This window comes from Agelaius tricolor, unplaced genomic scaffold (assembly GCF_023055355.1).
Source record: "Agelaius tricolor isolate 1412-34295 unplaced genomic scaffold, bAgeTri1.0.p SCAF_1, whole genome shotgun sequence".
NCBI classification, from domain to species: domain Eukaryota; kingdom Metazoa; phylum Chordata; class Aves; order Passeriformes; family Icteridae; genus Agelaius; species Agelaius tricolor.
In genome coordinates, this window is record NW_027269261.1 from 28,136,603 (window position 1) to 28,158,484 (window position 21,882).

At 44.5% G+C, this 21,882-nt stretch overlaps 1 long non-coding RNA gene across 1 annotated transcript in view; it reads right to left on the reverse strand.

Moving 5' to 3' along the window:
- LOC139590377 (uncharacterized) overlaps positions 1-21,882 on the reverse strand; it is a 51,103-nt gene that overhangs the window by 7,197 nt on the left and 22,024 nt on the right. The window contains exons 2-4 of the long non-coding RNA XR_011679323.1: positions 17,065-17,194; positions 12,834-12,993; positions 1,873-1,961 (exon numbers count right to left, since the gene is read on the reverse strand). This is a non-coding gene — a long non-coding RNA (uncharacterized lncRNA). The remainder of the gene's footprint in view (positions 1-1,872; positions 1,962-12,833; positions 12,994-17,064; positions 17,195-21,882) is intronic.

The window sequence follows — 21,882 nt, forward strand, 5'->3', positions numbered from 1 at the left end:
GCTGTGCTACAGCTGCAGAGAGGAAAAAATGTGGGCTACCCTTGCTGAAACATTGGCAGCACATCACTGTTTACAACTGGAATTTTTGCTGCGGGCTTTTACCAATGACAACTTAGGACAGGAATAGGAAACTTCACATGATGATGAGGTCAACTTTTTTTTGCTTGTCCAGTGCCCCTAGACGAACACAAAGCTGCTGAAGATTTATGATTGCTTGCAAAAAATTGAGCTTGAGCCACGATTTTTAGCTTTTGTGTTATCTTTTATAGCACTTCCAGCAGCATACTCATTTGAAACTTTTAAAAGCAATTTGAGTTGCTTTCATTTGATCCTCATTTCTGCTCCCCCACTCAATTATCTGTGCCTGTCCAGGAGCAATTTTAAGTTGACCCATTCTCAAGTAAAAGAGAGGGCACTGTGTGTGTTTGCAAAGCATGTTTAACTTGTGTCTTTCATCTGTGATTAATATTAGATCTATTGAACTACATAAATAAGTAATTCACCTACAGACCTGACAAACCAACAGTAATTTCTTCCCCCCAGAGTTTACAGCTTGCAGGTATCTTTTTTAATGGTTTCGTTTCCTTTTGTGTACCTGGAGATAAAGCCAGTGAGCTAGACAATCATGTGCAGAAGAGGGAAGGCTGCTTGGCTGTTGTTCTCTGCCCTCATCCCACTGCACTCAACATACATAAACATGCATAAAAAACATAGAGTGAGAATAAAATAACCACTTTGCATGTCACTCCTGCTGTCGTGGTTTGTGCATGAGAAGTAGACTCCAGCTTGGCCTTCTGGTTTGGATAACGGCCCTGTAAAATAATTTCTACCAAGAGACTAGAGGTCTGGTTTTGTTCTCATGCAAATGAAATTAGTGGAATTATATAAGCAAAAAATCAGGGGCAAATGAGAGGAAACTCTTATTTGCTCTTTTGTGTTTTTGTGGAGTTGGGCTTCCTACACAGAAGGCAATGCTCTCAGAAAAGATGGAAAGTGTGTCAACAGGCACCTGGCCATGGGAGGACCACAGCACTTCAGCCTTGCAAGCTGTATGAGGCACACACACAGCTGGCTGTCAGAGGGTGCCTTGAAACAAAATGAACTCCCCAGACCAGGAAACCCCTTGGAGCTAAGTAAGAGAAAACACTAAGTGCAGGGAGTCTAGATGAAATCCCATCCCCTCTCCACCTTGTCCAGGGGCCTATATCAAAGCTGTAGGAAAGGATGTCCTTCTAGCCAGGAATCCTTTCCATAAATAATTGTGTAGGACCTCTCTTTGGAAGCAACGATGGGAGGCTTTTCCTCAGAATCCACCCCAGCACCACTTCAGGCTGTGTGCTGTGCTGGTACTGGGCTAAAGCTCTTTATCCGTGGGAATTCTCCTCCCTCCACCATTAGCTGCATATGTAAAACCCTGCATAAGGCATTGTAGTCTCTGGGATCTGGGGGTGGAGAGTGGAATGGAAGAAATCTTGTAGCAGAATATATTTAGCTTCCATCTCTTCCAGGATGCTCCTTCACACCTCCCAGTTAAGTGCATCCAGCCCTGTACTGAGCCATGAAATGCAGAAGAACCAGCAGAGCTTTCTCCCTCATTGAAGGGGCTCAGATTTATACTTCAATAAAGCAGCCTCAGTATATAAAACATAAAAGGGACCCCCCCAGTTATTAGAAAAAAAGACATTTTAAACACAGTTCATGGTAGAGAACCTAGGTTGGTTCCTAATGCTATTCAGCCATACTGAAAAAAAAAATTTCATGTCTGTTCAGAACTTAAAAGTGGGATGAAGACTATTGGCTAAAAGGGCAGAAATCACATTAACCAAGCTGCCTTTTGCCTGCAATGTTTGGTCTTTGGTGTTTGTCACTTACCAATGCTGCAGAACTTATTACTTGTCCATAAGGAGTGCTGCTGAAGGCAGGGAGTAACCAGGTCATGGTTATCTGCTGTGACCAAAACCCTGAGAGTTTGAAATGGACGTTATTCATCGCAGCCACTGTGACTGAGGCCATTTCATATGGAAACAATTAAGAGGCAAAAAGCATATCATAACAAAGGAATGAGAAGAAAGATCAGGAAATAGAAGCAGATTGGATCATTCTCTAAAAATGGATACAGTATTTACTGTTCACAAATATAATAAATCTAAGACTTGAATTATCACAAGACAGCAGACAGGACTCTGAATTGCAGATTTTTTATTGCAGTCTAAGAGGAAACAGTTGAGATTAATGGTGAATGTAGAATTTAGGTCTAGAATAGAATAAAATGTAACTTATTTCATATGTGTGCAGAATGGAATCTGAAAATAAGTCACGATGGGAAATTATGTAGAAATAAAAAGCAAAGAGGAAATAAAAGAATATGGTCCATGAGCATTTCCTTAAAAGAAAGGGGAAAATCTAAATGGACATTGAAGAACATCGACAGCAATTTGCACATTTTCTTGAGACCAATATGAATGCGGCCAGAAATGAAAATGGCTAAAGAAAAGAATCTCTTTCTAAGAGGTATTTACTCTTACAGGCAGTAAAAACCCAGGGGGAGGGTTTTTCTTCCACTGCTAGTGGAGAACAAGTGAGGCAGTTACTGGAAAGCATATACCGTAATAAAGAATTCTGAAACAGCATTTAATATTTCTGTCTGGCTGAGTAATTAAATGAACAAATTTTCAGCACTAAGTGATATGACATAGACTGTCAGTCATGCACAGCTGGGAGCCAGGATGTCCATGTCTCTCAGTTCCTAAGACAGTCATCTGAACTTGCAGGAAACTTTGGAAATCACTATCAGTAGCTACCAAGACTTGGTCTCCAAGTGCTGTACTGCCATGCCCTAGTGCTGTATGCACACTCACACACCAGTTTTCAATGTATCACAACCTTGGGTGAATTTAACATAAACTTACATTGTCAGGTGATAGGAAACTGCCATCCAACTCCTCTGTCTTGACCATTGCCTAGGAGACTAATTTCTATTGCCGCTGAAATCAATTTGAGTTTTATGACTGGCCTCACTGGAGCCAGGATTTGGCTTAGTGTCTGGATGTAAGCAGCTAATCGTTTTTCTGACAACAGCTTGGAGCTGGTGTAAGTCGAAGCAGAAATATTTAATGCCTTGAGATTGGCAGATCATCCCATTCATGCTCTTGGCTTACCTGCCAAAAGGGCTATCAGGTATTGATGCCTTCATTCCTGTTCAAACACCCTTCTTTCCCCTTTAAATAACAGGAATGCATAAGTGGAAGTCATCTCACTTCTTCAGAAAGCTGAGAACTGTGCAAACACCCACTAAAACTGGCCAAGATACACTGAGCAAAGGGTTGGTCAAGGGAGCACCTGAACCTCCCAATGGGACACCACAAATCTGGCCTAGTGCCTCCACTGTCATCCTCCATCATGCTGCCCTTCCTCTGCTGCCCTCACACCCCCACAACTCCTCACAACATGTGACATTCTGCATCTCACTTGTCTGAAGCTACCAGAGCTTGAGAAGGCTGTGCTGCTGGGCTGGGTGGTGTTGGCCCTCAGTGCTCTCCCTCCAGCTCCTTCTCCCTTGCTGGAGCATCCCTTGGAGGCAGTGAGCACACCTCCTGCACTTCTTGCTGCTCCTCCCCAAGCCACCAACTTTGATCACTCAGGCAACCATTAAGGCTGCCAGCTGCAAATCCATGTGATTTCCAGTCCTTTCCCAACTTTGGCAAATGCTTTTGCCTCAGCAGTAGTGAAGTGGAGCATGGCAGGAGGCAGGCAGTTGGGGGAAGGGATAGTCCCATGCAGGATGTGAGTTTCATCCATCTACTGGCTGGGCACAGAAAGCAGAGGTTGCAGAACAAGTAATCCTGGGTGCCTTTAGCATTTTAGAAAGAGCTACATATATGACACAGATTCCCCAGAACTTTCCTTTAAATAGTAAAATTTCTGCCCATTTGTATTCACAGGTCTTAGGATCCTATTTTTAAATGGAATGTAGGTGTTCCCGAATGGCGGGTGTGAGACTGACAGCACTAGACCAGAGCTCTCCGTTTGCAGAATAACTGCTGCATTGACTACTATGCTGCAACTCCTGTCATGGAAATACCAAGGACTGAGAGGGTCTTCCCAACCCTGGGCTTATTTTGCCTTTGCCCTTGCAGCTGAATCTTCCTCAAAGGGAACCAGCAACTAAGATGGGCTGTAGATGTGTGTGTGTGTTCACATGCATGTTCAAACACTTGCTAGAACAGACACAAGATTATCAATCCTTCAGACAGTAATTATTTTTAAGCCTCAGCAATTAATTTTAATTTTGTACTCCATTGCCATGGAAGTAGCTTTTCACATGACGCTCTGAGTTCCCTCAGACATCCTTAAAAAACATGTTTAGGTCTCCTTCTTCTTTATTTGCTAACTTTTTGTTCTTAAATATAAACAGCTCAGGCTCAGGTACTTGTACCCAACTTTGGAAATACCAAAGGTTCTTACCAGTTTTCAGAGAACACCCTCAAGTACACTGTTGTGCATAGCAGGGGTAGCTTATGCCTCTAGCCATCATTTAACAGGTGACTCTGCAATTGACAACAATCATGTTGGGCTTCTGATCCTTTCTCCCACTCCAGCTCAGTCAGAAACATCTTCTGAAAAAAAGTCCACGGCAGAATCCCTCTGACTATTTAAAAAGCTGCCTTGTATTCTTTACCTGTCCCCTGAGCCATCTATTCTGCACATTACAAGGTCAGGAGTAGAACCAATACCAATACCTTCCCTTTCTTGAGGCAGGCCGGTATATTACTGAATTAAGGGAGTTCCTGTATTTTCCTCCAAGACTATAGGCATACAATTTCCAGCGATTTCTCTGAACCCTCCAGTCCTCATATGTTAATGTGCTTTGGCTTTTGGTTCAAGTCATTAGGAAGGAATCTTCTTGAGCCTAAATTTTATTTCTTTGCTTCCTTTCAATAAGTGAAGGTCAAGTTATAATTTTCTCTTACTGTCTCTAGGCTTGTCTAGAGAAGAGCAAAATTCTTTTCATTTTTGTCATTTCCTGCCCCCTCCCCCAGCTCACTGGAATGGTTTTGTTAATGTCCTATACTTGTATGCTCAGCCCTCTGATAACTGTTTAAAGAGCAGCTTTTTCCTTGCAAAACTAGAAGTGGATCAAAGCATCATGCCAATTCTGGATGCTAGAGAAAGCATAGGCAGAAGCTGCCTCTCTGCCACACCAGTGGTGTGGTCAGGCAAGGAAAATGGGAAGAGACCAGTGCCTTGGCCCTGTCTTCCCATGCTCCAGCTGGGAAATCTGATTTCTGAGCTTTGTTTGCTTTCACGGTATTAGAAATATCTGTTATACAGACAGAAATTCTGTTGTAAAGTGAATATAAATGCTGTTATGCAAAAAGATCAGGACCAAGACTCTTAAGTAGCTGAGAGCCCAGAGACTAGATTTGGGATGATCCAAGTCCTGCCCCTGCAGAGAAATGTGATGCAAAACAGCAACATAGCCTCTTGCTGCGAGGTCATCTGAGGCTTCTTGTGCGCTCTCCCCATTTTATGGTGGGATCTTTTGTGACGAGGTTCAGCCCTGCCTTGCTTCTGTTCATTTTTTTAAAGTCCTTTTGCAGTAGTCAGTTCTCTGAAGTGCTGTTCTCTTTCCTTTGAATTGACTGAGAATCTGGGTTAAAGTGACTGACTGATGTGACAACAAAGGAGCGAATGTCATCAGGTCCAAAGGGTTTGATATGCTGTTGGTTATAAAATGTACTCGGACAGCCCAAGTTCTGTGCCAGATTAATATTTGATGTCATGGGACTTGACTGGCTGTAACTGAAAGAGCTGGGGCCATTGTTGGGAAAATGGCCATCTCCCTTTCAGGGGAAAGTTAGGACTCATAGGAGCTGACAGCCTGACAGTCTGATCTTCCATTCACCCATAAGCACCAGTCAGAGTGAGCAGTGACAACGCAAGTTTCTTCATATTTAATTCACTGATAGGTCAAATTCTCTTTGTAACCCCCAAGTATTGTGCATACTTTCTATTATCAGCCAGAACTTTCCTTCTTCCAACCATATAGGGAGTATCAGTGCATGGTTCCCATTGACAGCAGCTACTCCCTCTCTCTCCCTTCTCCCTCCTCCCTCCCAACCATGCCCACCTCTCCAGTGCCTGTGGCAGCAGCAGTAGCCTGCTTTCTCTGGGTGAGGCACCACCACCACCACCTGTACCCTCCTGCCTCGGGCTCCTCTGCTCATTCTGTGGTGGCAGGCACTGCTTGGTCACGGTCCCAGTGACAGTGACCCACACAGCAGCTGAAGGGAAGCTGGGAGGGTTCATGCCCCAGTGGTGTAAGGGCCCCAAAGCAGGCTCTGTGGAGAGGATCCCAAGGCACTATCCACTCTCAGCACCTGCCTTTCGACACCAGGAGGACTCTGGCTTGGTGCCTTGCAGCGCTGTGCTGGGCAGCACATGGTGGAGAGCAGGGAGGGTCGCACAGGAGGACAGAATTTTCTGCAAGTAACAGCCATGCATTTGCTACCATTATTTGTTAAGAGTCATAAAAACAGCACCTAGGATGCAGGTGTGTAACTCTGTCCTGTCTCTGTATGTGTGAGGCCCCCCTGCATAGTTCATGCAGATGCATAGTAGTACAATATACTCAGAAATACACTATGTAGTAGGCCAATATACTCAGAAATCCTAAACTCTCTCACATAAGGAGAAAACTATTTTGGGCTGCATCATCAAGGCTTTCCCAAAATGGCCCTGTTTTGTCTGTCTGCTGATCCTTAACTTATCCAAAATCTCTCTCAGCTAATGAAGACCACGTGCCAGTCACACTTCATTTTAAAAGGGTGGAGGGGGAAAGGAAGTTGGTGTTGTGACATAAAGATATTAAAAAAAATAAATCAAATAAAACCTGGCATTGTAAATAGAAATCAATGGACTGCAAAATTGTATTTGTTCTAGCTGGAGAGAATACTTGCCGAGTTCCAAGCTGTTTGTCCCTTTCTGAGGAGAGATGGGGTCTGCTCCACTTGTACTGTAAATGCAAGGCTGTTATTAAGTGAGACTTGAACCTTTCTACCTTCGAAACAGTTTATGCATACAAGAAAAAATTAATCTCACAACATCCCATGAGACACAGATCTTAGCCCTTATTTAAAGAGGGAATGAAGGGGGAGTGGGTATTTTTGTCTGAAGCCATGAATCTCTGTTAGAAGTGAAATGCTTGGCTTCTGGTGTTATACTGAGAAATTCTGACTATGTCCCTCTTAAAATTCTTTCAGTATCTACAAACTGCAGGCAACATAGTATCTGAAGAGTAATAATTCATGATAAAGCACTGTAGTGGCTAGCAGATACACCACGGCCCTGTAACTCCATGTGACCTTGTCTAGCTGTAACTTTCAGCTCAGGAAACCTGAAGGTGTCACAGGGACAGATTTGTTTGTCATCTGCACTTCACTCAACTGCTGTTTTTTCTGAAAATCTGATTCTTGATCTTTTATAAATCCTAAGAAAGCTATATATGACCTAAAACTCTGCTCAACTAAAATATTTATATATTACCTCACAGAACACACAAAAATGTTCCTATTATGAACAGCCCGTTATCACCAATTTATCTATGACATCTGCTTTTTGTATTTTCCTCTATTCTGTTAATAATGACAATTATTTATATTAGACACAGAAACAAATAGCATTTCTAACGCTTTTTCCTCGACTCTAAGTGCATGTAATTACCATATAAAACCTACATTGTTCTAAAGAATTTTATCAGACTGACTTGCATTGGTTAAAATCCCTCCAAAACTGTTTTCCCAGACTTTATACGTACAGTCCTGAGAACGGAATTTCATTTCCAGAGATTCTGGTGTTTGAAATTCATCACCCTGAGGATGGGAAGCCAATCAAATGAACCCTGCAAGACTGAAGGAAGTTGTTTTCAGACTTGAGAGGGTACAACTGGGTAGAAATTTTGGCAACCAAACTAAGACTTAACAACAAGGTAAAATGAAAGCTAAAAAGAGAAGACAGCTATTAATGATCACATCTTTTTCTTTGAAGTCTGAGGAGGTGATGCTGGAGATTAGAACAAGGCAGTAGAAGATTATTAGGACAAAGAACGTGGAATTTCCGACCTTTAGCACCACGGCTGGTGCTCTGCAGGAGTCTCTTCATGCCACCAACTAGGACTGTCCTACCAAAGAACTGGGTCTTCTAAAACTGTTCTCAAAAAATTTTAACTGTATGGAGTATGCTATGCAAAGTACTTATCAAAAAATAGATACCAGCTCTGTCCTTGATATTAAATAGGATCATTTGGATTACTGCAATCAAATATTAAAAAAAAAGCATTCATTATGAATGTGAATTTACATCCCTTCAGTTGTAGAAATGATCAGAAGAATATCTCATTTAAAATTAGCATTCTTTAAGTAAGACTTAAAAATTGAATTGATTGGAGAATAATAGCCTATCCAACTCCTCGCTGCCTTCAACTCTCTTTAAAATAAGAACTTTTTCTTAAGAAATATATAAACCATTATTATTTTCAGCCCATATCAGTTTTGCAGCCCTGATCATTTTGGGGTGAGAGTTATTTTGGGTTGGTTCCATTGGGATAAGAATGCTGATGGAGTTGGTAATTCCTTATATCAATGCTCTTGATTAACACCGAATGCACAAAGCTCTTTGTCCTTGAACTTTTAAAACCAAGGCCAAAGCAGAAAGAAGGGGTTTTGTTTGCAATTCTGTGCACCTTTCTTGAAAGCATTATGCCCAAAATCCCTCCCTCAGATTTTGTTTGGGGTCACACTGCTGAGGCCTCCCCCAGCAACACCTGAGCCTGCTGGGCGCTCTTCTGTTCCTGCCTCTCTTGTACCCTCCAAGGAAATTGCTGCCTTCAAGCTGATCTCTGCCTGAATCGGTAGGTTAGTCCCTAGCAAAACCACCCTGCTGCTGGGGTCACATTCCTGAAGAGCCTGCCAGGGAGCCTGCCCAGCTCCAGCTTTTTCAGTGATCTGTTAAGACAAAGAATGGTTAACACCCTAAACTCAATCATCACTGTTGTAAATGCCATCCCACCACTACTGCCACTTCCCAGGACTGTAGCCAGAGAGCTCCAGTATCACCCAGCCCAGAACCAGGGCTTCTCCACATTTTGTATTGTACCCCTTTGGCATTTCCAGACACAGCTTCTCAGAACAAGAAGTATTAGGCCTTGGTAACTATTTAGGGCTTGGCTTGGCTGCTCCTTCTATGGTTATAACTTTGAAATAATGTTATTTATGATGGTGTTTTGTCTGTCTGCCACTTCTTGCTATTCTCAGCTAGATATTGCCCTGGAAATTCTGTTTAATAGGAACCTACCCAAAGCTCCTGGGTGCCAGTGTGCCCAGATGCCATCGTTTGTGAACTCCAGCACTCTTCCACACTGCCACCCTTGCACCATGCTGTGCAGGCTGGGGACAAAGCTTTCAACTGCCCTATGGACAAAAAATGGAATTCCTTTTCTTCTTCAGAGGCTACACAGAGGGAGATAGGAGTTACTATGGTAAAGGAGAAGGCTCTTTGCAGTGAATGGACAAGCTCCGTCAGTCAGCATAAAATGTTCATAGAGTGGATGCTGAAGCCAAGGCAGATTATTTCTAGGGGATCATAGTCCTTTATTCAGTGGGGTGTTTACCCAGTTTCTTGTCTGCTGGCAAACTAACTTCCTTATATTCAGAGGAAATGTGGTGAATGGCAGATCACAGGCCAGTCACTCGACTGATGCCAGCTGACATCCGTACATTCAACCAAACCAAGCAATCTTTGGCCCTAGCAGAAGCAAAAGTCAGCCATATGTACACAACATATATGCACACAGAAAGCAGCAACAAAAACCCCTACAACCAAACCCAGGCCAAACCACTCCAAAGATTATAAGTAACTAAACAGAACAAAGGTCTATCCCTAAATGCTAAAGATCAACATAAGGGCGTTTTTATGGCTGATAACATAGCATGCCCCACTGTTAAGGACTTTTTATAGCTGAACAAAACCTGACAATCAGTTTTTATGTAGCATATCTCATAAAAAAATGGGAAAGCGCTCGGCTAAGAAGGTCAATATTGTTATCTCTGTTCCTCGGAAAGCTGAGCAGCAGAGTGGAGGTAAAGGTGCCTAAGGAGCCTTACTTGGAAGGCTGTAGGAGTCCAAAAGTCTTCTCCATCCAAAAGTCAGAAGTATGAAAGGGCCAACTGTGCTTTACTTAGGTGGTTACACACACACTACCCCATTTGCAGTAGGAATGTTTCCCAAACATTGCCAACACTAATACAGCTCCACCGACAGTGCTGGGAGTGCCTGTGGCAGCCAGGGCCGCCCCTAGGCCAGGGGACAGGCAGGCAGGAGCTCCTGCACCGTCAGCTGCAGTGTGAAATTACAGCACCGCAGCTGCCTCGCCTGCCCGGCCCCACCGCCATGGCCAGGCCACTCACCCTGTGCTCAGTCCTGTCTTCCACTCTGGCATGGGGGCATGGAGCAAGGGGAAGGACAGGCTAGGAAGGAAGCCAGGAGGGGGGATTTGCTGAATCCATGCTGCTCTGCCATCCCAGCTACTGCATCCTTCCTGCACTGCTGGAACTGCGTGTGCCTGGAGCTGGGGCCCTGCAGCAGCAGCAGCGCCCAGGGCAGATGCAGAACAGCTTTGCAGCTGCATGGGGTCACTCCCTGCCCTGCAGGGCAGCCCCTGACCCCATGGTCATGCTCCTGACTGCTGGGAGGCAGGTAACTGACATGGCCACATTTACTGTTGGATTTAACATGAATCATGCCACTGGGATGGCCCCCTGGTTTCCTACACATTGCCAGGGCGTGGAAAGAAGACCTCTTGCCACAGAGTTCAGAGTTCTTCACCAGGGAGAGAGGACTGGATCACTCTCTCCTTCTACATGTGCAGGAAAAAACACTCCTCTCAGGATAACTTATTAACCCAAATTACCTTCCATTCTTATCTCATTATGCTTGTAAGTCACACTGACAAGCTTTTGGCAAGACTTTCAGAGCCCTGCAAAGGTCCTCCCCATGAATTTTCAGACTCAGTGATGACCTGCCAGTGCCCATTCCTTTTCTTGACCAAGCAGCCTCAGCAAGGGAAGCTGTGGTGCAAGGCTCACTCCTTCCGTAAGGCTGCTCCATTTGTCTCTGGTTTACCCTGAATGAAACATGATCTTCAGTTTCCACATTTAAATCCCAGCAACATCCTCTGCAGCCTGTTGGTCAGTCTGCCTTTCAGCTCAGCGTGGGAAAAAGCTAGGAGCAGTCAGTCTGCCAGTAAGGATGCATACAGCAGACTGTGCATCTATATGTTGTCATGGAGATGCCATGGGATTCATCTCAGGGTTTTGCTGGTTGGGTTTCTTCTGCATCACACATTCGTACAGAAATTAGGTTTTGACAAAAATACAGTATCCAAAGTTTTCCAAAGCATAAGTGGAACATAGATCTGTGTCAGAGCAGATCAGGTCACCTTACTCATGATGACTTGCATAGGCCTTAATTTTTTATTTTCCACTTAAACTGCTCCTGTTTCATATCCACATAACATCATGGAGTTCAGAGAATTAAACTAGTCAAAAATAATCGAGGGGGAAAAGAAGCAGGCCATATGTTTTAAAAGCAACCATTTCAAAATGCAAGATGACAGAATAAAATAGTCTTCTGCAAATACAGTGGGACTCAAAATACCAGTCAGGGATTTGTCCTTAATAGTTAACCTGAGACATCTGAAACCTCCATTCTTTTCCAGCTTTACATGATGTTTTTAAAGATAAGTAATTTTACTGCTTGTGTCCATCCTATATTTTTGCCTATTAAAAGTCTCAAGCATTTAATAAACATTATTTTCAGTTAAACAGGGCTGTTCATTTTTAATCTTTTAAAAAAAGAAAGAATTAATCCATTTCCAAATTGCTCCTTGTCCATAAAAGACAAATCATGTGGCCCACAGAAATTCTGCTCGAAACAGTGCTGGAAATGGCTGTAATCAAACAGGCTAAGGACCTAACAGCTAATTGGGTAATCAGAAACAAACCTGCAGAGGCACCATCAGCTCCAGACCATCTTCAATCTGAGCTTTATTTAAAAAGTACCACCTCAGTCTTTCTAGGTAACATCCTTATGGTATAGCCTTTTCTATCTAACCACCCAGTTAAACCTCTCACCTATCCAAGCTCTCATCTAACTGAGCTAGATTACTTTTAATTGTACCTGGAAATGGCAGTCTGCTGCTGGCCTCCTTCTGAAGTTATTCAGATTTGAGATTACTGTAGAGAACCTGCTGCATTTTCATACCTCAGCTAGTGCAGCTCCACTGACTGAGAAAAGCTCCCCTGTGTCTGTTGACATGAATAATCCCCAACATTTTTAATACAGGCAGCCTTTGCCAGTTGGCTGACACTTGTGCTATGCCATGAATAAAAGCTATTTGATGACAGTTGAGAAATGGACGTGAGACATTTGCTGCTGTATTTCCTCTGCTCTGTGGGAGCTAGTCCCTATTATTTGTCATGTGCAGGAATGTAAAGATGTTAAAGGCGACTTGGATACAGCCACTGATGATGTGCTCCTGCAAAATGATGTAGAAGTGAGACCCTAAACCTCTTTAATAGGCTGCTTCTTATGTCTTTGCCACCTATAGGAAGTTTCAGTCACTCTAAGTTTAAATAACACTCATTTTTATGCATTTACCTAGCTGGAGCATTCAAAATGTGCCTTCACATCAACAGAAAAGATTCCTCATTAGCCAGCTGGAGAAAGTTTTCTGTGTGTCATATAAGCAATGGGATTAATAAGGCATGGTTACTTACCAGCAACTGCTGTTCTTCAAAAGACCCTTGTGTGTTTGTATCTGTGGGGTGTGCACTGCAGGAGAAGCACAAATTCCTGGTGTGAAGCACATGCACTCCAGGAAAACCACTGGGACAGCAGCGCAGATGACTCTGCATGAGGGCATGTGGTGTGTTAGTGCTAGCAAGAAAGAAAAAGGGATTTAGGTAGAGTTGACAGAAGAGGAAGAAAAGTGTTTGGCTAACAGAAAATGGGAGATGGATTAAGGTGTTTGAGGACTATGAAGGAAAAAAGCAAGATTGAACCATCCAAGAACAAGATAAAATGAGCAGAAAGAGAGATGACTGGGAGAATAGGAGGAGGAGTGGGAGGAATGAGATTAAAGGCAAAGTAACTTACAGAGGACCTTGAAGGGAAAGATAGGGAGATTTACATGGAGGCTGAGAGAAACATGAAATCAGTGGGATCTGGGAGATGGGCTGCTGTGTCACAGCTGGGGAATTTTTAGCAGGAGACTTCTGAGCAAACAGAAGAAAGTCAGAGGAAAGGATGGGAAGGACAGACTGCTGCAGCACAGGCATCTTTTGCATGGATAAGAGTCTTTTGAAGAAGGACAGCAAGGGAAAGGTAGATTTAAAGAAGATTTAATACATCCCCATACTTAAGAGACAAAGCTTACAGATAACCCATTAAAGCCCTTTTATTGCCAGAAAACCCCACCAGACATCACAAAGTTTAAAGGCCTGTCAGAAAGAGGCAGCACATAGCAGGCAAAAGTCCTTAAAAATATGGTCAGTGCCCTGCAAAAAAATCAACAAGGGCTTCTGTCCTCAAACAGAGCATTCACTTGATTCCATTCCAAGATGATCCTTGCCCTAGGTATTGCCCTCACTGAATAGTGACATTAAGCAGATTTACAGGTTAGTCAAAGTTTTCTCTCCACACAAGTCCCTACCAGAGTTTTCTCTGCAAACCTGAGCCAGCTGGGAAAAGTGCTGCCCTCTCCCCTGATTTCAGATGAGAGCTGAAGCTGACAAAATGCACCTGCCATAACGACTCACCAGCAACAGCCCTGCACCTTCAATATAAAGTTTCAAGCACCTGGTGTTAGTGTGACACTGGTGAGCTCTGCTGTCTCTGCTGCTGGCCTGGAGCTCTGCAGAGCACTGAGCTCTTACAGGCACCCAAGGAGAGACAAAGTGGCCATGCTTAATGGAACTCCTGTGCTCTCCAGCAAAATGGCCAAGACAAGAAACTGCACACAACCTGCTGAAGCTGCACGAGAAAAATCACAAGCTGGAGAGAATTGTTTTCCATCAGGAAGAGGGAAGAAGTGGTGTGCATACATAGACAGTGTCCTGGAGGTTATAAGGCAAGACATGGTGGCACAATGATGGAATAATTTCCAGATGATCTGTCGAGCAGAAGATGCTTTGGAAAGCTCTTTTAGCCAGATCAGCTTTTGGGATGTGTGACTAACAGCAATAGGCCATAATAATTATTTTTTAAATCTCACTTCAAGCACTGCTTTCTCCTGATTATCACTAGAGCACATTTCTAGCACAATATATCTTGGTTGTATCTGAAGCTAGCTCTAGGCAAAGATGTTAAAAACAGCATAGCATTTTGCTCTTGCAAGGGAGAAATCTCACAATTAGGCCATCTGCTACTTTGCACACCAGTGACAGCTCGGCCTCCTATTTGCAGATAGAACCAGGGCTGGCAATTAAATAGCAGCCCTTCCTCCCTACCCTCCTCCAACCTCAACAGTTCTACCCCTGTGCCACAGCTCCTCTCATGCATCACACACCAAGGATGACTTTTTCACCTGAAAATGGATGAGCTGCTGTGCTCCTGTGCCAGCTCCCTCCCTGCAACTGGTCTCTGCCCCTCTCATTTGGCCCTGGCCTTGAGCCTCAGCTCTGGGTGGGGTAGGATGATGCTGATGTTCCTGAGCATGAAGCTGCAGCTCCTCTATGGCAGGACACTTATTCTCAGATCATGTCAAGTCAGAAGAGAGCTGCCTCTGCACCTGGTGTGACTGCTTTCACGTAGCTTGAGCCTCCTCAAGACAAATCTTCTGTTTCAAAGTCAACTGAGAAAATAACTGAGGCCACAGTAATTTTAGACTTCCTGCAGGCAGGAAGAGAGTGTCATTGTACTCTGTCCATAAAAATAACTGCACCCCAGTATAGAGGAATCCACCCCACTCCACAATGCAGTGGTCAGCTGTGGTGCTGTGGAGCTCAGCACTGCTGGGCACCTTGGCACTTCCATCAAACCCAGCTTCTCCCAGAGCCTGAGCAGCCCAAATCCACATCCTTGCAGTACATCACAGTCCCCTGGGCACAGAGTCCACTAACTTTCTCTCCCACGTGCTCCATGCACAGCACTGGCCCCCTGGCATGCAGACTGCAGCAGCTGTGTTCTCCCCTTCCATTGCCATCCTGTGCCCTCACCCTTGCTGCCCTCATTGGGAACGCTCCCGTCCTCCACCCCTCTGCAGAAGACAGCTCTCTTCAGTGGGCTGCTGGCAGATAATCTGCCTGACTCATAATGGCTTGCTTTCTTTTAAGGAAGATGGATATCTCTGAAGTTGGTGATTTCTGTCTCTCAAATTCCTCATCCTGTGCTTGCTGCGGTATTGGCAGCAGAGTTCCTGGAGCACAGCAGCTGGATGCAGCAGCAGGCAGATAAACACTGCACATGCTTTGGAAGGCACTGAGACCCAGAGCAGAGCTGTGCTCCTGTTCAGGTACAATGCTTTGCCTTCTTTCAGCACATCAAGCACGTTGGTGTACTTTCAGCAGGACCCCTAAACCCAGACACAAAAAGGCTTACCTTTACACTTACTTTTCCTCTGACAGTTTTGTCTAAAGCTAAATATTCATGTAATCAGCACGTGTTTCTTTAAGGGAGCTTGTTCTCTTAGTGCTAATCCGGGCTGAATGGCCAAGCCCACGGAATTTTGCTTGTGGTGCTGGATGAATTCACCTGTGGGGCAGCTGATCAGTGCAAGGGTCCCTGCACTATCGAGTAAAGAAACGGGGCTCCCTCAGCTCGGTTCGGCGAGCTGCATTTCCCCTCGCTGAGCTTTCCGGCTTGGGCAGGCATTGGGAGCGGGAGGAGGTCTGGCTCGATGGAGATGCTCTTGGTGGCGGGGAAGAGGACGCGTTCCTGCTGCCAGGCAACCGCGCTGCAGCGCCGTGCCAATGGCTGCGAGCACCTCTGCAGAGGCAGAGCCACGGCAGGAGCGGCCAACCCGGGCTGCTGGGGGGCTCCCATCGCCCCACGGAGCCGGGGGTGCCCCAGCTGCTCCCCCAGAGGCAAAGGGGGGAGATGGTGCTGTGCCCCCTGCCCTGCCTGCCCCAGGGTCCCTGCTCGGGCAGCCGGAGCCCGCTGCGCCCAAGGGGACTCTGTGCCCGCTTCCAGCTCTGGTTTCAGCCAGCGCTGCTCGGCGGGACGTGCTCCTGCGGGTGCCTGCAGAGCCCCTGGCCCTCCCTCAGCACCTATTTTCAGGTGCTGGGGGGTTCCATTCACCCATTCTGCAGCCAGCTCTCTAGTCCTGCCCGTTCACCCCTCTCCGTCCTGTGGCACAGCCTCGCTGCTGGGCTGGCACAACCTGGGTAGCTCCATCACTCGCCAAATTGTCACTGTAAAACTGTGACCCAAAGAAACAAGCCCCTTCTCATCATCCTCTCTGCTGCATCTCCAGCCACCCTGGCAGGGGTAAAAAGGGGGAGGGAAGAGGGGCCCCGGACTGGTGTTGGTACCAGCACGGGGAGGGAGTGCTGCTGCTGTTCTGGATGTTGAGCTCCAGAGGGAGGTCCTACGACCCAAGCCTGGCTCATGAATTTCTTTTCCCAAACTGTGCTGCAATATGCCAAACACAGCTTGTCAACTGAGGATACAATAGATTTTACTCATGGCAGATATGCATACACACACACATATATATACATGAAAAGCTCATTCAGTAGGATTAGGCAAAATTACCAGAGCATGTGCAAAACAGCAGTGCCAGTTGCTGAAAGCATGCCCTTTGCTTGCTCATTTTGATAAATGATTTCAATTTCTTCCAGTCTCTCACTCCAGGAATATTATTGTGGAGACAACATGGAGATCCATGTACTAATTGTTTCAAGAAATTTTCATGTAGGGAAAGTTAGGCCTTTAAGATGTTACATTCCCTGGGGAAATTTTTATTCAGATTTTCATTTAGTTTATATTCTACAGTTTAGGGGCAGATACCTGGAATGCTGAGGAACACATGCTTGATCCTTCCTGGGCAGGCTTTGGCCACAAGTCCAGTGGGAAAGCCATAGGTTATTCAGAGCCATGCAGATGACCCATACTCTTGCCACTTCACACAGCTTAAACCCTAGAAATAGAAATGTGAGGTGATGAGAAAGGCAAGATCAGATAATTTATTGCAGCTCCTCCCTATTGTAGATACAGATAGATCTCAATGGATGAAGTGTTTTCTGCAGAAGTTTGAAGCCAGGGGACAGGAATCATGTCCCTTCTGGATCCCAGGAGCAGTTTACTTGCAGTGTGGGACCAGACCCCGGGTACAGGGAGGGACAGTGCGACAGCACTGGTGAAGGACTGTTCAGATACTGCTCAGATTTGTTCCTGAAGCTTCTTCCCCTCTTTCCCTCTGCCCCTCGGGTGTGCAGGTGCTGTGGCTGCCCAGTGCAGATGGCAGGAGTGGAGCACTGCCTCCCCCAGTGCCAGTGGGTGCAGTGACCAAGCCCCTGCTGGCGCGAGCAGCCCGGGCTGGAAGCAGACTGGGCACAGCCGTGCGCAATGCTGCCTGATGATTCACTCCAGCTCGCTTCTCATTCCCTTGGGAACACAGAAGGGAGCCAGGGAGCAGAGCAGCACCCTGCAGACACTTTCCCCATGCATAAGCTTCCCCTTCCCAGCGAGCCTATGTCCCTGCTTAAGGGCAGTATGGAAAACCTGTCAGAATAAGCACCAGTAAGGATTATTGTTGTAAAGTACAAAGCAAGGATTTAGCCTACTGCCTCCAACTCTCCTCAGTCCTAATAAGAGGTGAGGGGTGAGCCTGAGGGCTGTCCCACAAACTGGGTGAGGTGCTGATGCAGGGTGCCACCAGTAGGCCACTGGGCTGGCCTGGAAATAGGTCCTTTACCAGAGTAAAAATACCTGACTTTGACAGCCAGCATGCTGGTTTGTGTATGCATAATTTGCTGTGATCATGCTATAAATCAAGATGAGACTGCTAAAATTATGTATGACCTCATTTGATAGATTATCTAATAAGAAATTTGCTAATGCAGTTTATCACTTAAAAAGCCATACGACTGCTAAGGATGAGTACTTTACTGCAGCACATTTAAACCTAATTGTCAGAGGAGAAAAGCAAGCGGATTTCAGAGGTGAGTTAGAAGAGCATCCTTATGAGGATGATGTCTTCACTAAATCAGTGGTGCAATGCAGCAAGCAGGGTGGAAAGGAGTCTCCTCTGGATAAAGGTACAGAAAGCTGCTAGACAAGGCTGTGCTGTGTGAGAATACTGCATGGACTCAGTGATCAGTAGCACCTTTATAAATGTAAATAGTTGTATCCTAACTGGCATGCTTGCTTTTATTGTTTAATCTAGTGTTATCTTTTAATTTTTCTGACATTTCAGTTCTGTTTCACTGTCTTGCAAGCAGATCTAAAATCCCTGATATGTGCAAAGAAACTCCTAGCCTAGACCTCTAGCTCTAACTTGCTATTCTGGTTATGATGCCTGTCAGAATAAAAAGGGTAATTGTTTTGCTGCTATATGTTACCATCAAATATTTTTGTTCTTCCAGTCCTGTGACTCATTTAAAAAGACTGAACATCACTTTGACATACACAAACAGAACTAGAAAGCAGCTCAAGCCAATGAAATAAACCTTGTTTTTCAGGTTTGTTAATCACTTATTCCAATCCCAAATTTATGATTAATATGATTAAAATATAAATGCTGTTTTCTTTACTGATGTTTTTCTAAAGATCATTCTTGGGTCTAAATGCCTGTATATACCGCCTGGATGTATGCTACTGTTCAAAGCCTCTGAGATAAACATTAAACCTCCTCACAACTCTCTGTGTGTGTGTGTGTGTGTGTGTGTGTGTGTGTGTGTGTGTGTGTGGAGGGGGAGGTGTTAGAGAAGTGATGATTTTGAACTCCATTTTTGGATTGGGAAAAATGAGGTGGAAACATAAAAGAGCTTACAAAGGGCCACACAGAAAATCATTGTCAGAGCCAAGGCTAAACCCCTGAGTTCTCTGATTCCCATCTCATCTCCTGGCTGCCTGGAGTAAAACTTGCAAATGTCCCCTTGCTACACCCCCACACCTTGACCAAGTCCTGCCTCATTTTTACCCTGCCCAAAAGGGGGAGTTTGTTCTTCTCCAGGGAAAATGATGGCAGAAATGGGGAAATTGGATGTTGCTGTACAGAAAATGTGACCATTGGCACAAGAAGGCAGGAGGTAATTTTACTAAGCACTGCTAAGTCAAAACAGTAGGTGATACCTCCACATTGACTTAGGTGTGTGACTAATGATTTGGGATTGTAGAGGAGCTACTGGTGTCACTAGAAAAGCAAAGGTACTCGTAAAACACTGTAAATTCCAGGGCCTGGGATCAAGGAGCTGAAGAAAGATATTTTGGTAGAGGCATAAATTAGAGTCAGGCAGGGGGACTGCCCATGACATTTGCATAGGGGGCCCACCTAAATATTATGATGCCTGTATTGATAATGTAGCACCAGTTGGGCAGCTGGAACTGTTTCTGAGAGACCTGGAGCCTGCTTTTCTTTGTGAACACACAAAGCTGTGTGTATACACCTGACTGGAGTGATTTATTTACAAAAGAGAGAAACACAAAGCAATGGCAATGTCATCTGCTCATTAAAGGGCCCAGCCCTGAAGGGGAGAAGCCCCTTGAGGGGCAATGACATAGTTCACCATTTGTGCCTTTCCCCACTGACATTAACTGATAGAAGCTGAACTAGTGGATTTTACATTGAGGACATATTTCTACAAGAAGCTAGACTCAGGGCATCTGCTCACTCACCCTAGACTGTCAAATAACACCCTGATTTTAATTTTTGGTCACAGCTGATACACCTTAAGACAGAAGTTTCATCATAAAGCCTTCATTAGTCATTCCTTGAGTCATCCTGTTTCATGAGCTCTTACCCCTACCAAGATAAAATCTAGCTATCAGTAACAATTCTCAGAGACCTACCAGTCAGTGATTCAGTGATGCAACCTGTGGCAGCCAGGCAGAATTTACTCCTCCATATTTCATCTCCTGCCAGCCATCAGCAAGGCAAAGTAAAAACAGCTGCTCTGAGCCCACATTATTGCAGTGAGATTCCAAAGGAGAGATGCTGAACCTCATTTAAAACCAGGGGACAACCAAGACAAGAAATAAAAGTCCAAACCCTGTACCTTTGAGGTGGAATGGTTTTTTTTCCCTCAATACACATCTATTCAAAATTAATGCTTCTCATGCCTGCTGGGCAGTAAACCTTGCCATGTAGCTGCATAAACTGTGCTTGGCCATATGGTTAGCAATGCACCATGACGAGAGACATATCATAAAAATAGTCCTGGTAGAAATATCCTTCAAACACCACTTATGGGCCAAAAATACCCTCGAGAAGAATCAGACTGTGAAAGTACATATTGAGGTTGCTATCTGGTACAACAGGCAAATGCTCCTGCTGTGCAAATCAAAAGGTGGATTTTTTTTGCTTTGAAAACATTAGGTAAATATTCCTAGATAGACAGATCTTAAATGCATGGCAGGGACTACAGCATGCATCCACTGATCAATGGTTAAAGAATGCCCAGAAAAGTCCAGGGGATGTGGGAAGAGAGCAGGGCTGCAGCTGTGGTCATACCTGAGGACTAGGATACATTCCTTCAAAGGGTGGAAATCCCACCCTACCACACATTCTCCTGGATCATATGGGAGATGTTTAGCTGAGTCACCAGAGAAGAGCAATATAGAAATTTCCAAAGCTGGAAGGAGCAAAGTTTTACAGACATCCTATTATGTACAACTTATATAATTTGAGTACTTAGCTGCTTAGATAATATAGTGATAGAACTTTATAGAATTAAAAAAAAAAGAAGAAAAAGCTTCTCACAGAGAATAATATAGCAAGAATGGAATTAAAGTACTCAAAAATCAGTAAAACAAGTCCCATTTTCCTTCTGGCTTTATTAGACATTTCCAAGAGGGACTTAATGCAACAAAGATGATCCCTCAGCTCCTCTAGCCACGACATCATTTAAACTGAACTGTGACTTCTCAAAGCATTATTTTGCTTTTGGAAACAGAAGCTTCTGGTGACTTAGACACAAAAGGCAAAGATCAGGGTTCAAACAGGAAGGACTGTTTTTAAGAGGACTGGTTTTTTTCCTGTTGAACTGCAAACTTGCCCTAACTTCGGTGTGGATTCCTGCTCTCATCTGTATGCAACACCTAATGTCTTGCAAAAGATGAGCAGCTCTTATCTCCATGTACATAAAGATAAACACAGAAGTCTTGCAAAAGTGGCTGCAGCAAAGGACTGTAATTAATGTGGAAGGGTAACCATGCAAGCATGTTATACCTAGAATTATTTTTTCTTTGATCACAAATTTTGGGGTTCATCTATGTTACATAAAATACCGAGGACTTAGACCCTCCACTGGCTGAAGTCATAGCTCTGTATCACAGCACACTGAATTACCTTGATTTGTGTAAGATGATCACATATTTGTAAAACATATTTTGGCCTAGCTGTTGATAGACTAGAGTTAGGGAGTAGAAGGAAATATGCCCTTTTAGAAGATAATAATCACATGCTTCAGTAAGGTGAGAAAGAAAGATGTCCTACCCAGTGAGAAATATACCCTTATTTCATATGCACAAGCCATTTCTCTAATGAAATAACAACACCTGGTGCTGCAGAAACAGGATGGACACACATATGAACAATACAAGGGGGGCTTACTTCAGGAGTGTTTCCTCTGCACTGCTCCTGGTACCTTCCTCTACTTGCTTTTC